Source organism: Schistocerca gregaria, chromosome 7 (genome assembly GCF_023897955.1).
Source record: "Schistocerca gregaria isolate iqSchGreg1 chromosome 7, iqSchGreg1.2, whole genome shotgun sequence".
NCBI classification, from domain to species: Eukaryota; Metazoa; Arthropoda; class Insecta; order Orthoptera; family Acrididae; genus Schistocerca; species Schistocerca gregaria.
The window spans coordinates 186,427,781-186,442,509 of record NC_064926.1 but is presented as its reverse complement, the minus strand read 5'-3'; the positions used below and the strand labels follow the sequence as shown (position 1 = coordinate 186,442,509).

Genomic DNA, 14,729 nt, shown 5'->3' with positions numbered 1-14,729 from the left:
CCTAGAACTTAGAACTACTTAAACCTAACTAACCAAAGGACATCACACACATTCATGCCCGAGGCAGGACTCGAACCTGCGACCGTATTGGTCGTGTGGTTCCAGACTGTAGCGCCTAGAATCGCTCGGCTACAACGGCCGACAAGGCGGATTTTTTATAATCATTAAATTATTCACGATTCCTGACGTTCTGCAATGTTGAAAGTTCTCGAGTAGAAATGACTTTTCTGAAAGCTGTATCCGAAATCCCTTAGTTTCCGGAGTCTCCAAGTGCATTTGTGGGCAGATTATTCGTAACGCAGACGTTTTCAAATTTTGCGATTGTGGCTTTATCTATTTCTTTAATTTAGTTTTTTTGCAGAAGGCTTGTGTATTATTCGCCTGTTATTGTTTTCACGTTGTCAAGTAAGCCAACGGAAAGAATTAAATTAGCACTATAGAAAAGTATAGATTTCGTGGCAGATGATATCGACTCCGCCTTTTCCGAATGGAAGACAAACGGCCTTCATCAACTCGTTTTAATTCAGTTCCGTTTCTGACCATAACTGGTGCAAACACATCTCAAACACTGGCTAAGTAATTAGGATAATTACATAATGGTCCAAATATTTGTAACATGTATGTTTAACGAACGAATTGGTCAGTGACTAACAAATGCAAAAGAAAGTTTCAAGAAAGCCATCTCGTAGTTAATTCTTTATGTCAGAAATGTTGTATATTTTACACTAATTAGCCAGTGATTTAAACATTGGTCACAGAATATTATCAACAGCCTTTGTGCAGTGGTTAACACCGGCTCACGGCATATCACAGCGCTGCAGGGCTTTGGTAGCACTTGGATGGGTGACCGTCTGCGTTTGCCGAGCGCTGTTGACAAGCGGGCTGCACTCAGCACTTGTTAGATCAGTTGCAGCGGTCGCCCTGGGAAACGGTATGCTGACCACACTATCTTCCATATCCGCATCCAGTGCCCCCTGTCGACTGAGTATGATACGGCGGGCGGTCGGTACATTAGGCACGCCAAGGTGTGTTCGGACGAAGTTCATAGGATATCTTACTGTAGACATTTTCGATCTTTCAGTTGAAGCGTAAGAATGTCTGTTCCGCTGATCATCTTCAGGTTTAATCACTTTTTTTAACTATTCGTGGTACACATTCCTCGTGCAAAGGTAGGTTAGGAGTAGCCATGTTGTCGGTCCTCAGCCTTTGATCAACAAAAGTAATGAGATAAGTATAAATTTTAAAGGTAGAGGCAGCAATGAATTCATGATATGATGACATGAGTCTTCTTTTTTATGAGAGTGATGATACTTTATGTTATTCTTTGGAAAAGAAGACTTCAAATACTTTAAATAATGCTGTAGGAGATAAATACTCCGTAACTGTATTCTCAGAACATAGTAACAGTTGTTCAGTACATCGAAATTTGCTAGCCAGGCCGGGTGGCCGAGCGGTTCTAGGCGCTACAGTCTGGAACAGCGCAACCGTTACGGTGGCAGGTTCGAATCCTGCTTCGGGCATGGATGTGTGTGATGTCCTTAGGTTAGTTAGGTTTAAGTAGTTCTAAGTTCCAGAGGACTGATGACCTCAGAAGTTAAGTCCCAAAGTGCTCAGAGCCATTTTAACCATTTTGAAATTTGCTATTATGGATGCCTTACTCGCGTCTCGAAACTTTCCAGACTTATACGTAAGACCTATATCATCTAGGGTCTTGTATTAATAATTATCGAAGCAGACGAATGAATTAAAATTTGTGCTGTGGTTCAGACTTGAATGCGCGTCTTTTTGCTTGGTAGGCAGTAATGCTAACCACTACACCACCAGTGTACGATCGTCATAATTGCAATGGTGTAATGTTCAGCATTTCTATCTAACAAGCAGAAAGACCCGCTTTCGTGTCCCGGCCGAAGCACGCCGGCACGTTAGCTCAGCGTGTTCGGCCAGAGGGTAAAATGTCCTCTGTAATAAAAAAAAATGAGTTAACAGATCAACAACGAACTTAAATGGATGACTTACGACGTCCGCCCCGAGCACATGCAACGAACTAAAGCGGGCAAAATGAAAAAAAAAAAATCATAAATTTTAATTTATTTCGTCTGCTTCGATCATTATCGTAGATAATAAAAAGAGACTTAAAGGTCTCAGGGAAACAATTGATTTTAATTGTTGAAGGAAGACTGAATCATTGTCAGTACGTGGCAAGAATGATGAATTAATTGCACCCCTCTCAATGCTGATGTAGAATGACGGAAAGAAATATCGCAACACCGAGAAGAAGCTGTGCGACATAAACGAAAGAAAGTAGGCGTCAGTAGGCTACATTCGAAAGATGGTGTCTATTTAGATTTCGCGCCAGTCACATAAGAGGGGCTCAAATAGCGCCATTATAAGGATTCAGATCAGATTTGCTTTAAATACACGCTGTACCGGTCGTGGGTGCTAGTTACCTTTGAGAGTGGGCGTGATGAGCTGATGTTAGACACGAATGCTTCTATGGCGACAAAGACGCCATTATCAACACCTCATCGAGTTTGAAAGAGATCGTGTAATAGGGCTACGAGAAGCTGGATATTCTGCAGTACTGCAGAAAGACTTGGCAGGAATGTAGCCATTGTACACTATTGCTGGCAGCGGTGGTCACGATAATTACAGACGCAAGAAGACTGGTCTCCGTACGGTCACATGGCACTAACGAGAGGGAAAACCGTGGTGTTTGGCGTACGGCCTTGGAGCATCGCACTGCTCCTGCAGCAGCAGTTTGAGCAGCCGCTAGCACCACAGTGACGTAACGAACTGTAGCGAAGCGGTTAGTTCAAGTACAGTTCTGAGCCAGACGCCCTGAAGCGTGCATTCGACTGACCCAAAACCACTGTCATTTGCGACTTCCGCAGTACCAAGCAACGGCTCATAGGGGGGCAGGCTGGAAGTTTATTTTGTTTTCTACCGGACGATGTCCTGATTCTGTCTCGGTGTCAATGGTGCTGGTGGTAGGTTCCTATGGAACCACACTGCTGAGGTCATCGGCCCCTACGCTTACCCACTACTTAAACAACAAACACTCCCATGCCCGAGGGAGGACTCGAATCAGTGACGGGGTGCGTCGAAATCCATGATGGCCGTTGTTAGTAGGAGGTCAGTTGAGTGTCTGCAACCAACCTGTCTGCGTGCTATACACACTGGACCAACACCTGGAGTTATTATGTAAGGTGTGATTTCGTATGACAGTTGGAGCGCTCTCGCGGCTACTCCACGCACCCTGACTGCAAATTTGTACGTCAGTCTGGCGATTCGACCAATTGTGCTGCCATTCATGAACAGCATTCCATGGGGTGTGATGCAACAACACGTACCGTTGTTATAACGTAACATTCTGTTCACAGTGTCGATATGCAGCCTTGGACTCCTCGATCGCCAGATCTGTCACAAATTGAGCACATATGGGACATCATCGGATGACAACTCGAAAGTCATCCACAACCAACATTAACCGTCCGTGCATTAACAGGGATGATGATGTAATTTACCATCTAGTAAGGTCATACGAAGACCAGTATCAGTTGCAAAGCGATTTAGAAAAGATTGTTGTATGGTGTGGCAGGTGGCAGTTGACGCTAAATAACGAAAAGTGTGAGGTGATCCACATGAGTTCCAAAAGAAATCCGTTGGAATTCGATTACTCGATAAATAGAACAATTCTCAAGGCCATTAATTCAACTAAGTACCTGGGTGTTAAAATTACGAACAACTTCAGTTGGAAGGACCACATAGATAATATTGTCGGGAAGGCGAGCCAAAGGTTGGGTTTCATTGGCAGGACACTTAGAAGATGCAACAAGTCCACTAAAGAGACAGCTTACACTACACTCGTTCGTCCTCTGTTAGAATATTGCTGCGCGGTGTGGGATCCTTACCAGGTGGGATTGACGGAGGACATCGAAAGGGTGCAAAAAAGGGCAGCTCGTTTTGTATTATCGCGTTATAGGGGAGAGAGTGTGGTAGATATGATACACAAGTTGGGATGGAAGTCATTACAGCATAGACGTTTTTCGTCGTGGCGAGACCTTTTTACGAAATTTCAGTCACCAACTTTCTCTTCCGAATGCGAAAATATTTTGTTGAGCCCAACCTACATAGGTAGGAATGATCACCAAAATAAAATAAGGGAAATCAGAGCTCGAACAGAAAGGTTTAGGTGTTCGTTTTTCCCGCGCGCTATTCAGGAGTGGAGTGGTAGAGAGAAAGTATGATTGTGGTTCGATGAGCCCTCTGCCAGGCACTTAAATGTAGATTTCAGAGTAATCATGTAGATGTAGAGCCGACCAAATGCAACAGGCATGGAACTTCATGCTGCATACTGGCACCCAGCACGTGTACAACACAATGCATGCAGGTTTGCACACTTGCATTCAACATTCTGGCAGTTACACTAGTTGCTAATAATATGAAAGCTTTCCACATTTCCTAAGGCCCCCTCCTTCTCAGGTGGTGGATCAGTCGCCCAGTTCCGAGCGAGGTGGCGCAGTGGGTAGACACTGGACTCGCATTCGGGAGGACGATGGTTCAATCCCGCGTCCTGCCATCCTGATTTAGGTTTTCCGTGATTTCCCTAAATCGCTCCAGGCAAATGTCGGGATGGTTCCTTTCAAAGGGCACGGCCGACTTCCTTCCCCGTCCTTCCCTAAACCGATGACCTCGCTGTCTGGTCTCCTTCCCCAAAAACAACCCAACAGTCGCCCAGTCGTTCGGGGGGTCCGGGCCTACGTAACATAACCTGGCCTATGTCACCACACCCCGAGCTTGGTGGAACATGTCGCAGAAAAGCAGGGGCGTGGCGAGGCACACTTGTCAACCTGGGCCAAAATCCCACGCCGGCAAACCAGGCCACCATTGGCACAGATACAGATGGTGACGTGTCTCTGCATTCTGGGGAGCAGGGTTGGGGAGTTTTAACGTCGTCCAAGACGTGAGGAGCTGTTGCATCTAGAACCCAGAAGCCCGGGCTCGTTAGACTTGCCGTCACCTCCCCGCCCGACCGCCGCTGCTGAAATCAAGAGAGACAGATCGTATGTCTCTCGCAACGCAGCTGTCCCTGCGCCACCCGCCCTAAGCTTTCGCCTCTGGTTGGGGGCGTTTAACGTCCTACTGCGACGGCAGCTTAACGTCTTTCCTTGACACACGACAACATCCAGCGCTCAACGCAGCCGAGAGGTGTAAAAGATTGTTCCCCAGATCTTATGTTGTGAAATTTGACCGCAACGCAGTCGTGCAGTGCTCATACCCAAGATACATCCCCACCCACAGCTTTTGCTTTTCACGATGGGCTAGTACTGTTCAGTCAGAGTTGCACCCACTTAAGGGCTAGCTTTCTAACATCCCGCATGGGCGGCCCATCCCGTGTTAGCCTCACCCCATACGAGGGGGCTACTGAGTACCAGGGCCACGACGGGACCTTTGACATTACGGTCCCTGCCCCAGACAGGTCCCTCTGACACACAAGAGCACTTCGGAATGAATTAGACGGTTTCCGAGAATCAGAGTTGCGGGAAGGCAACACACCACCTCCCCCCCCCCCCCTCCCCACACTCCACGCAAACAGCCAGCGGCCCACGCAGACCGCTTTTCCAATCCGACTGGTGGTTCGCTCTGTAACACTTTTCCATTATCATCAGTGTATATGTATATGTACCTGTACCTGTATCTGTATATGTATGTATATGTATCTCTCCTTCATTCCTTCATGCACATTTGGTCTTCTGTTTCCGGAGATATTTTAAAACGCGTCAGCCAAATGTTACGCTGATATTTTTCGAATTTCTGTTTTGTTGCGGCGGTTTACAGATATCTGTATGATGTTATCGTGGGTATTGACAATAACTACAACGTTTGATTTAATGAGCTGAATGTCTCCGTAGAGCAAATGGAGGAGCCCTGCATCAGATGATGTGGGAAGTCATTAATGCAGATGCAGGGCGTGCCCTGAGGAATGTGACGGCCGTACACTACCTGAATGCGAAGGCCTCTACGCCCGCATGGTTTCACTAGACTGCCTGACGTCAGAGCCAACGTCTTGCTGTATCATTAACATTCCTTAAGCACCTATGGATATCGGAGTTACTCTGGTTTTCTGCCTAAAGAAAACAACACTTTCCTTACAGACGCCATTTTGAAGACTATGTATAGCGCCGCCACTTATCGGAAATTCATGAGACTATAGCGGCTGAAGAGTGAATATTTCACGATGTCCCAAATCAAATTTCGCACGTTTTCAACCGAAACTGGACCACAAGAAAAACTATGTTGCGTTACTTACTGAACACCTCTCGTAATTTTTTCTTGAATGAGGTATTTGGGTACCACACCAAGAATAAAATTCTCTCTCTTCCGGTGCGGACAACCACTTCATTAGATAGCTTAAAAAATATCGCACACTTGGAGTTAAAGTTCCTTTTCGTAGAATTGCATGGGGTAATCATCGACGGGGGCTTTCCAATGAAGGAAAGTTTCCGCGTACCTGTGCAGTAAACTGGGTGAGTAGACAGTGATCACACGAGGTGTTCGGGGGCCAGAGATCAAGGAGACATGCGGACGGAGACACTTGTATGAGAGGCGCAGAGCTGTATTTCGGATGTTCGCACTTTGATGAGCCGCTGCTACCAGCAGGCCACGGCAAACGCAGGTCATATCTTCATCTGATAAGGGCTATCGCAAAAGGAGAACGATTAGACTTTCGTTTCATACCTTGTAAACACAATTAGATAACGGAACTTAATACTACATCTTAAGGTAGAGGGCTTATCCGTGATTGAGTGGTGTCAGACATTTGCGTGTAAAATCAATGCTTTGCTTCCTGGTATGAGCTGAGCAATAGTTACACACCCAAAAACGATTATACGCTTGAGGAAATGACTTATTTAGATGGTCGTCACCCTTACCTTATCCATTCCCATCCAGCCTGCTTAATATTCTAACAGTGAAGAGCAAATCATTATGACGGTCTGTTTAATAGCGTGTTTCTCCGTATTTGGAACCAAATACATCACTGATTATGCGTATCGGTGATCCGACATTTTGTTGGTAGGTTTTTGGAGGTTTGCGGCGTTAGATGTCTACCCACAGGTCGTGTTATTCGCGTAAATGACGGGCTGCTGAACTAGGTACGCAGTGATGGTGATCCATAGCGACCAAAGTGCAGTCCATAGGATTTACATCAGGAGAATTCGGTTCCGAGACGTCAAAGTGAGTTCACTATAATGCTTCCCAAACCACTGTAGAACGCTTCTGGCTCCGGGACACGGACAATTATTTTGCTGAAAGATGACATCGACGTCGGGGAAGACATCTAGCGTGAAAGGATGCAGATGGACCGCAGAGGTGAGCGTGTCTTCGAGTACTACCTCAGGTCCCCCATGCAGTCGCACGAGAATGACTGCCATAGCATAACACTGCTCCCACCAGCCTCTGTCAGTGTCGAGTTTCTGGAGACGACTATCGACCTAGTGTAGCGAAAATGTGATTCACCCCAAAAGCCGACAAGTTTCCATTCACCGGCAGTCGAATCCCGATGTTTCCGTGCCCAATGCAAAAGTAACTGACGATCTCGTTGCGTCAGCATTTGAGCACGTATGGGTGGTCTGCTGTCGAACTCCTCGTTCAACAACATACGATGAACGCTGTGCTCGGAAACACTTGAGCGTGCACCAGCATTGTGGTCTTTAGGTAGAGATGCCACAGAGTACCATCTGTCTTGGTTTACGGAGCAGACAAGCCTCCGAACTCCACGTTGTGAGTCGTGGACTTCCAACCATTTAGCGCCTAGTGGTAATTTCACTGTCCTACCTCTTTGCATAGATGCTTACGACAGTAGCACGTGAACATTCGACCAGCTTCGTCGTTTTCGAGATGATCTTTCACAGGCTCTGCGTAATAATAACCAGCCCTTTGTCAAAGTCGCTTATCTCAATGGATTTCCTCATTTGCAACCCATATCTTCGCTAAGGTCAACCAGCGTCCGTGTCTGCTCCACCTACATACTTTTGTTATCGCGCCACATGCCCACAACGCCTCCAGATGGCATCCAGCGTCAAGGTGAGCAGTGGTCATAATGTTTTGGCTGATGAGTGTATGTTATCTTCGATGTAGCGAAATATCTTATATCGCTTAATAAAGGCAAGGTCTCTGGTCCAGATTGTATACCAGACAGGCTCGCTTCAGAATATGCTGATATAACAGAACCATATTTGGTAACACCACTCGCTCTTCGAAAGATACGTACCTGAAGACTGGAGAGTTGCACAAGTCAGACCAATATCCAAGAAATAAAACAGAAGTAATCCGCTGAAATACAGATCCATATCGCTAACGTCGATTTGCAGTCGGATTTTGGAACATGTAAAGTGTTCGAAGATCATGAATTACCGATAAGAAAACAATTTATTGACAAATAGCATGGATTAAATAAATATCGTTCTTGTGAAACACTATCAGTTCTTTATTTTCAAGAAGTAATTAATGCTATCGACAGGGCATTTCAGATTTTTAGATTTCTAGGAAGCTTTCGACATCATTCTCACAAGCGTCTTCTAATCAAATTGCGTGCATGTGGAATATCGCTTCAGTTGTGCGACTTGGTTCGTGATTACACGACAAATCACAGAATCTAAAACGTGTAAATTAAACAAAATAGTTCGAGATCACAATAACGAGACATAGATAATGTTGTGAGTAAAGCACACCAAAGATTGCGATTTATCGGTAGAACGATCTATTAAAGAGACGGCTTACACCACGCTTGTCCGCCCACTTCTGTACTGCTTTGCTGTCTGGGGGGACTGACTGGGGACATCGAAAAAGTTCTAAGAGAGGCAACTCGTTCAGTATCGTCGCGAAATAGGGGAGTCAGCACCGCGGACATGAAACGCGAATTGGGTGGCAATCATTAAAACAAAGGCATTTTTCGTTGCTGCAATATCTTCTCGTGAAATTTTAACCACAAACTTTTTCTGCCGATTGCGAAAAAAATCTGTTGTCGCCCACCTACGTATGGGAGAAATTATCATCATGATATTGAAGGATGTTCGATGAACCCTCTGTCAGGCACTTAATTGGGCAATTATTCAAAATTACAGTCACAATCACATTATTTATTTTGCCGCCAACCGGTTTCAACTCACGAAGGAGTCATCGTCAGGGCAATTTACACTATTTGGTCGCACGCTGGAGTCGTCACCCTGCCTGTGTACGGTTGGTAACTAAAGATGACCCCATCGTGGGTTGAAACCGGTTGTCAGGAAAATAAATAATGCGATTGTGAGTGTCATTTTAAATAATTAACTATAAGCAAGTAATCGCTGTTATCTCCACACAACTATGTTGTCTAAAAACTTAATTGGGCGTTGAAGAGTAGTCCTGTAAATATAGATGATGCAGTTCAGCTATCATGATGCTCAGTATTAACATTTCCCTTTCTTGTTTTGTGTTTGTAAATCAAATTAATGTACGCTTCCTGTGGGTGGGTGTTCACAAAGAACAAATAAAGCTAGAGTAAATCGAGACAAATGTCGTCAACTCACAAGACAGATAACCTTCCACACTATTAACCCTCAATGACTTCGTAAGAACTAACACAACCAATTTACAAAGCCCTTTTCCTTTCTTAGTAGATCACCCGTTGCGCGACAAATTTAATCAAGCATTTTAGTTTGTGGGGAGCACTCTGTCAGCCGGTCAGTGCAGCTGGAACGTACGAAAGGTTTGTTACCTCGGGTTGGGTATTGCGGTTTGTTGTAAATGTAAATTCCTTCTGATGAAGCGTAGATGACGTAGCAGCGCTACTCATTCACTATTGAAATACGAAGTGTTCTTCGTGTCCTGTAGTCCCTATTGATGCATATTGACAAACAGATTAGCATACAAGAGTAATATGGGAATTCTCAATGGAATGGTCATATATAAATTCAATTTAAAGAAAATTTTATTTGCAATAAGAAAGTAGATGGCGTTTCCGCCAACTCTGCGGCTCTCATGAAACACAAGACGAGCTATATTTCTTTGGGCCGTCTCCATCTACGCAATGAAAACACGAATTAGTTAATATCTACCGAAAAAATAGAGAAAATAATTTGGGGAAACTGCCAATATTGGTATTTCGAGTACCGTATTTCACAAAGAAAAAAGTATTGCTTATAAGCAAATGAAAATTTTAGTTCTCGCAATACTCCAACTTCGTAGCATTCCTTCAGATATCTGTAGTCTTTCTGGTATCAAAACGCGATACATTTGTTATATACTGACATGTTAGGTACGTTTCAGAAAATATGCGAAACCTATACTCACCTACTGGTCGACTCCAGGCAGTGGTTTGTTGGCCGTCACTTCATGGCAGAGCGTTCGAGCCTGGAAGAGAGAGAGAAGAAACTATTGTAGAAATGTAGAGGTATTGTTGGAGACGTTTTATTTATAAAACGAAATTGGTCTAACATCACTGCTTCTTTATTTGATTGTCTGGTGGATCAAAGTTATTATGGCTGGGACGCTTAAATTTTACGTTTATGTTTAAATTTTAGGCAGGCCTTACACATTTGCTGTAGATACACCTATTATTCTTCGTATTCTGCTTCCATTGTTACATTTGTCGCAACTCATAACGCTGTGGACCAGATTACTCTTTATGGCATAAAACTTGTAGTGGGTACTAAGTTAATGTTCCCTGCTGAACCGGAGGTCTCGCAAATACACATGAAGAGCAGTCTTCGTTTGTGTTGTCTGCACCTAAATACATTAAAAATCTTGACTGTTTCTTCACTTAGCCTTGTCAGAAAAAGAGCAACAAGGAGATCATTTCTAAGAATGAAGTTTATTACAGCCGAAACTACAGACAAGTTACCCCGACCTTTGAACTAATTTTAAAGTTAAAATGACAGTATCTACAGAAAGCATAGAAGAAACGTATCTAGTGGATATTAGAGAACCAGTCGGTACATACTCAGAACACAGAACTTTATTTTAGAACAAATAACGGTTATACTATTTTAGATCTATCACCATTCGGGAAGAACTGGAACTCTACCGACCGAGACGAGAGTGTTCATGGTAATTTGCTTAGTGTTTTAGTATAATGGGTCCTGGGTCTCGGGTGGCTCGTGTACAGTACTTTCCTCAGTTTAATACACATAACGTAAATATGGAAAAGAACAAATTTACAGCTACCGATCCATTTATATATCTTTGTTCGCACACACACACACACACACGCACATACACACACACACACACACACACACACACTCGTATACAAGCATTCGGTGAAAAGTTGGCAGAGAGCAGCCTGTGTTGGCTAAATGTAGTAATTGCCTCGACGCATCGCATTTGATCTGGAAGACCAAGAAGGTGAGGCCTGCGTTATCTGGTTTAGCGCAGTCACATAACATATACACCACGAAGACCGTAATACACGGGGGCGAGGCAGATAAAACTGGCGACCCAAAATATCTACAGTGTAAGTGCGTTTATCGCGGTGTAGTTTTCGCAGAATCATAGCTAACAAAATGGCAAATTTTCTGAAGTCGCAAATAGGTTTTATTGTTTATAGTCACTGAATTGCCAAACCCACTTTCTCTAATGGAAGTAAACAATTTTTTCTATAGAATTTGATACACTGAAGCGCCAAAGAAAGTGGTATAGGCATGCGTATTAAAATTCAGAGATATGTAAACAGGCAGAATATGGTGCTCCGGTCGGCAACGCCTGTAGAAGACAGCAACTGTCTGACGTAGTTGTTAGTTTCTGCTGCAACAATGGCAGGTTATCAAGGTTTAAGTGAGTTTTAATGTGATATTAGAGTCGGCGCACGAGCGACGGGACACAGCATCTCCGAGATACCGATAAAGTGGGGATCCTGTCTAATCACCTGCATCCATTCATGTCCATTGTCCGTTCCGACGGACTTGTGCAATTCCAGCAGGACAATGCGACACCCCACACGTCCAGAATTGCTACTGAGTGGCTCCAGGTACACTCTTCTTGGTTTAAAGTTTCCGATGGCCACCAGACACCACAGACATCAACATTATTGAGCATATCTGGAGTGCCTTTCAGTGTGCTGTTCACAAGAGATCTCCACCCTCTCGTACTCTTACGGGTTTATGGACAGCCCTACAGGATTCAGGGTGTCAGTTCCCTCCAGCTCTACTACAGACATTAGTCGAGTCCATGACACGTCATGTTGCGGAACTCCTTCGTGTTCTTTGGGCCCCTACGCGATATTGCGAAGGTGTACCAGCTTTTTGGCTCTTCAGTGTATAACCTAAGAATTCTTCGGTGACATACCATGCATGGGTCTTAATCAAATAGTACGAAGATAACAGCGCCACAGACCACAATCCCGCCGTCAGGAGAAGAGATTCCACAAACGACTGCACTACTGTTTCGTATGTAGACAAACATGTAACTCAGGTATGTTTCGTGTGTTTTATATCACGGCTGCTATACAAACTGCCCAAAATGTTGAACATGAGCACTTCTGATACACGCTATAAAATAACATTCAGAGAATGCAACAGATATGGAAGCCGTTGACACGATGGGACAGACGCAGCGAAATGTGAAGAGGATGAAATGAGACTGAATTTTAGAGTTTGCGGAACACTCGTTTGGTTGACTCCTCTTGTACTTCCGAGATGCTCTACAAAACGCCACCTCATTGGGAGTAACTTTATGCCCGAATGGTACCATTTTACTAGTCAGTGTAGGAGACGCCGTCTTGCTGCATCAATAGGCTTCCCATCTTCCACGTATTGATCCTCGCGGAGTGCATCCTTCATTGGGCAAAGCAGATGGAAGTCAGAATGTGCGACATCTGGTCTGTAGGGTGGATGAGGAAGAACAGTGCAACGAAATTTTCTGAGCTTTTCTCTGGCGCTTTTTGTTCACTGCCAAATCCACGTAGACATTCTGCGACTGCCTATAGTTATCTGCGATGCTCTGGTTTTCCGCCAAAAGAAACTCAATGAAATCTGTCTGCTTGGAAAGCACATCCGTTAAGACGCTATTTTGAATACTACGTGTAGCACCTTCACCTAACGCAACTTCATGAAACTTCGGGGTATGTGGTATAGACAGTTCCGATGCCACAGCTTACGGGCACGCTCGTATACGTTGGCACTACGAGAGAAGACTAACTGCGCCGACCGCAGCGCCCTCTAGCCGACGCTGTGGAGCTCAACGAGCGCCGCTCTGCTTTCGCTCCAGTTGATCAAGAGCAGATGACTAAGCAACTTAGCTTCTACTTCGTAGGGGGGCTAGCCATTACAGATTCTGCCTTTGTTACGTCAATGATAGTTTGTCCAACTACACTACTGGCCATTAAAATTGCCACACCACGAAGATAACGTGCTACAGACGAGATATTTAACCGACAGGAAGAAGATGCTGTGATATGCAAATGATTAGCTTTTCAGAGCATTCACATAACGTTGGCGCCGGTGGCAACACCTAGAACGCGCTGACATGAGGAAAGTTTCCAACCGATTTCTCATACACAAACAGCAGCTCACCGGCGTTGCCAGGTGTAACGTTGTTGTGATGCCTCGTGTAAGGAGGAGAAATGCGTACCACCACGTTTCCGACTTTGATAAAGGTCGGATTGTAACCTATCGCGATTGCGGTTTATTGTATCGCGACATTGCTGCTCGCGTTGGTCGAGATCCTATAACTGTTACCAGAATATGGAATCGGTGGGTTCAGGAGGGTAATACGGAACGCCGTGCTGGATCCCAATGGCCTCGTATCACTAGCAGTCGAGATAACAGGCATCTTATCCGCATGGCTGTAACGGATCGTGCAGCCACGTCTCCATCCCTGAGTCAAAAGATGGGGACGTTTGTAAGACAACAGCCATCTGCACGAAAAGTTCGACGAAGTTTGCAGCAGCTCGGAGACCGTGGCTGCGGTTACCCTTGACGTTGCATAGCAGACTGGAGCACCTGCGATGGTGTACTCAACGACGAACCTGGGTGCACGAATGGCAAAACGTTTTTTCTGTTTTTCGTATGTATCGAGGTTCTGTTTACAGCATCGTGGTGGTAGCATCCGAGTTAGGCGACATCGCGGTGAACGCACATTGGAAGCGTGTATTTGTCATCGCCATATTGGCGTATCACTCGGCGTGATAGTATGGGGTGCCAATGGTGACACGTCTCTGTCGCCACTTGTTTGCATTGACGGCACTTTGAACAGTGGACGTTACATTTCAGATGTGTTACGACCCATACTCTACCCTTCATTCGATCCCCGCGAAACTCTACATTTCAACAGGATAATGCACGACCGCATGTTGCAGGCCCTGTACGGTCCTTTCTGGATACAGAAAAGGTTCGACTGCTACCCCGGCCAGAACATTCGCCAGGTCTCTCACCAATTGGGAACGTCTGGTCAATGGTGGCCGAGCAAGTGGCTCGTCACAATACACCAGTCACTACTCTTGATGAACTGTGGTGTCGTGTTGAAGCTGCATGGGCAGATGTGCCTGTACACAATATGTCAAACGCTTGACATCTAGTGCATGAGGACTGTGTAAAATGAACATGTTTTAATACAAAAAAATATTGAAGACCTGAAGATGACAGCTAAGACTTTTGAAATCGGTTGCCTTGAATAAAGAAATACTGTGTGCTTTCTCGCCTTTTGAATGGCTTTTAACAATTAAAACAGGTCTCTCTTCATACTCTCATAAT

General features: G+C 44.9%; 1 protein-coding gene across 1 annotated transcript in view; it reads right to left on the bottom strand.

Moving 5' to 3' along the window:
* The window catches only part of LOC126282345 (insulin-like growth factor-binding protein complex acid labile subunit), a 403,838-nt gene extending 393,445 nt beyond the window's left edge, over positions 1–10,393 (bottom strand). The window contains exon 1 of the mRNA XM_049982002.1: positions 10,333–10,393. The gene's annotated coding sequence lies outside the window, so the exon portion shown is untranslated. The remainder of the gene's footprint in view (positions 1–10,332) is intronic.
* Positions 10,394–14,729: the final 4,336 nt, after the last annotated feature.